Source organism: Arachis ipaensis, chromosome B06 (assembly GCF_000816755.2).
Source record: "Arachis ipaensis cultivar K30076 chromosome B06, Araip1.1, whole genome shotgun sequence".
Classification (NCBI taxonomy): domain Eukaryota; kingdom Viridiplantae; phylum Streptophyta; class Magnoliopsida; order Fabales; family Fabaceae; genus Arachis; species Arachis ipaensis.
The window spans coordinates 132579221-132583183 of record NC_029790.2 but is presented as its reverse complement, the minus strand read 5'-3'; positions in this window follow the sequence as shown (position 1 = coordinate 132583183).

Sequence of the window (3963 nt, the reverse complement as noted above, 5' to 3'; positions counted from 1 at the left end):
TTGTTCTGCCTTGTGTAGTAAGAAGGAGAGACATTTTGCACAGAAAAGAAAAAGATAGGGAGATAGAGGATCTCCTTGTCGAATACCTCTATTTGGTTTGAAGAAACCATAGGGTTGTCCTTCCACAATAACAGAATAAGAAACAGTTGTCACTAATTCTCGAATCCACATGATCCACCGGGAGTCAAAACCAAACTTCTCCAATATAAACCAAAGAAAGTGCCATTCTACCCTGTCATATGCCTTACTCATATCTAATTTTAGTGCCATTTCATTTTCGAGTCCCCTGTTTTTGTTCTTCAAGTAATGCATACACTCGTGAGCAATTAGGATATTATCAGAGATTAATCTGCCTTTAATAAAAGTACTATGCGTAGGGCTAATTAGTCTATTCATCATACCCTAAAGTCTATGTACAAATACTTTAAAGATAATCTTGTAAAAGACTGAGGATAGGCTTATTGGTCTTACCTGAGTCATATCTTTAGCATCAGAAATCTTAGGAATAAGACATATCTGAGTGTGGTTAAAACCCTTCAAAATTTTGCCCCCTAAAAAGAAGCTCTTAACTGCTCGAAACACATCACCACTGAGTATGTTCCAAAAGCTTTGAAAAAATTTTGCTGTCACACCATCATCTCCTAGAGCACTTTGAGGATGAATGATAAATGTTGCACATTTCACTTCCTCCATAGTCACTGGTCTTTGAAGCCTACGGTTCATGTGAGCTGTAACTTTAGGTTCAAAATCAGTAAACAGAGGTTCGGGATTCTCATGACAAGTGGAGGAAAAGATGTTTTTGAAATAAGATTCAGCCACAGAAGCAATACCAGCATTTGAAGTAGCCACTTCACCATCACTACCAGTTAGTTGCCAAATTTTATTCCTTCGAGTTTGATTTCTAAATTTCTGATGGAAGAAAGCTGTATTCTGATCGCCGGATTTGAGCCATTTGACTCTATACTTATCTTTCCAATAAGATTCTTCATTTTGCAATGCTTTTTCAAGTTTGTCCTCTATTTCTGAAATGATGTCACCTCCATGAATTCCTGCTAAACGAAGTTCCTCTAATTTAGACTGTAGTAAATCAATCTCCACCTTAAAATTAGATCTGTGTTCTTGCTGCCATCTAACAATCTTATGCCGACAACGCTTTATTTTTTTGAGCTAGGATATACATGGCTGAACCATCAATCTGTTTGTGCCAAACCTCTCTAACAATCTGCCTTATTTCATCATTGGAACACCATCTTTCTTGGAATTTGAATCGTCGTTTAGATCTCTCAGTTCTCGGATTAGAGTCTAAGAGAAGAGGGGAGTGATCCGACCCTGATTCTGACAGTCTAAGAACCGTTGCATTGGGATAGAGTTGCTGCCAATCAACTCCTACCAGGAATTGGTCCAGTCTTTCCTGTATCAACTCATCACCACTCCGTCTATTCAACCAAGCGAATGGTCTTCCGACCATACCAATATCAATTAGGGAATTATCATCAATAAAACTATTAAAGGTTTCAATAGAAGAAGAAGATTTAGCACCCCCACATGCTTTCTCCAATTGATTAAAAATGGCATTAAAATCACCCATTAACACAACCTTACCATCAAACTGTTGGGTGACTGAAGTTAATTCAGCAAACTGATCCATTCTAAGTTGATCATTTGAACTGAGATAAACACCTAGAATACCATAGGGATCATTACAACCAGCTATCAGAACTGATGCCGCAATGAAGAATCTACCATGTTGTAAAATCTGAACAGTGCAAGCATCCCTCCATGCCATTGCCAAACCCCCTGATAATCCATCTTGATCCACAATAAACCATTCCTTGAAACCACAAGATCTTAGTTTTCCTTCAACTTGTCAAGATTGATTTTTTGTTTCACAGATAAAACCAACCTCGGGGGGTAGGATTTGCAAATCCCTTTAAGATTGTGGATTGTCAGGGGTCTCCCCAAACTCCGACAATTCCACGAGAGCAGTTTCATATTTATTTGGGTGCCACTTGAAGGCTGGCACCCTCCACCGTCATAGCATCAGAGACAATATCATTGAGAAAAATTTTCTTTAAAATATCTTCAGTACCATTACCTCCACTCCTCCGTTTGAAACCTATCACAGACTTTCTGGTAAGTTGTTTCAGGTTTGGCTTTTTGTTCTCCTTTCTAAGCTTGGATATGAAGTTGTTATTGTGTTGGACATTATTCATGAGATAGGATATCTCCAATAAAGCATTAGAAGAAGAATTAATATCAACAGTCGTACCTGTGTTTTCTGATTTACCCTCATTTTCTACTCTAGAACCCGAATTGGCAGCGATTTTTTTATTATTCTGTTTTTTCTGATCATCTTGCACACTCAATTTTGAGAAACTATAAAAAATTCAAGCAGGTGGAGATTTTTTCTTCGGTTGAGCTGGAATAGTACCATCCCAAAGTTGGTTAGGATTGAAGGAAGCTCTCTTTTCAGTTAAACGCCTACCGACTTGATATGCCTTAAGCCATTCACCAACTCTATCTTTCTTGATATTGTTTTGGGCAGAATCATCAATAAAAAATTGGCAGTTCTTAGATTCATGCCCCAATTTTGCACTATAAGTACAGAACACACCTATACATTCATAGCGTACTCTAATTTCCATCATTTTCTAATTAGGATCAAACAATTTCAGTGTATCCCTCACTCTTTTATCACCGTTCAATTTCAATTTAGCCTTCACTATGCGTGCATCTTTGCCTCTAACTTCAAATAGAGCAACATCTTCAATTTGACCAAGTCTCCCACCCAATTTTTGGCCAACCTCATGCGTTTTGTATTGTTCAGGCAATCCTCAAAATTGTGCCCATACAGAAAAAGAAGAGATGTGATTATCCTCCATGTTTATTGATTGCTTCCATCTGCGAACATGAATAACAAAACTATTGAATAACCAAGGCAAACCCCTCTCAATTCGAGTCACATCAGAGTCATTCGCAAAGAAAAATTGAAACTGGTTCCTGGATTTTTCGAATACTCTGAATCTTTTTGGTTTATTCCATATTGTATAGAGAGATCCTTCCATGGTACCTACGAAAAAGATCCAATCTGAGAAAATTCTTATGGACAGGCTCTGTGTACAGGCTTGAATTCCTTCGAAAATATCTTCATAAGCTAAAACAATCAAATCATCCTCCTGATCACTATCAATTATATGAGGGTTTTGAGTGTTTGATTTGTTGCTCATCTCATGGTGTAGAAAAAATTAAAATTGGTATTTAATGATTCTAGAGAAATAAAATATATGGCATAAGTGAATTAGAAAACAGAATGAATTAAAAGAGAAATGAATTGGAAGAGGAAACGAAAATTAGAGAACTAAGTGGGAAAGAAATTAAGAAAAGAAAGTAGAAGATGGAAAAGACTTTGACGAAGAAAAGACAAAGAAAGGTGTAACCATGAAGGTAAAATCCTAGTAGAGGATGGACGAATTCATGGAGCACTAAATGAGGAGTACGTATTCTCGCTCACATTCATTCATTTCAAATTTCGTTTGTTGCATCGTTAATTTTTTTATTTAATAAATAAATTTGTCAGCCTTTATATCTTTTATGAATATAAATAATAATTTATTTTGTATGTATAATGTGTAACTTAAATTGACATGTGGTAAACTAACAAAAATATTAGAAAATGATAGAATCCCGTAGGAAATGAGGAGAATTTCAGTTTCATTTTTGGATTAAACATTGGATAAATGATTATACTTAAAAAAATAGTCTAAACCCTATATATACACACTCACTTTAAATTATTTTTCTCAGCTAGGCAATATTTCTCCCTTATATTTTTAGTGAATTTAATTTCTGTTTATTAACATGTTACTACGTCAATTATAAAATCTGAACACTTCAAATATAATTTTTTTTACACTCTAATAATACATAAATTATATATATAATATATATCATGTATTCATGTCA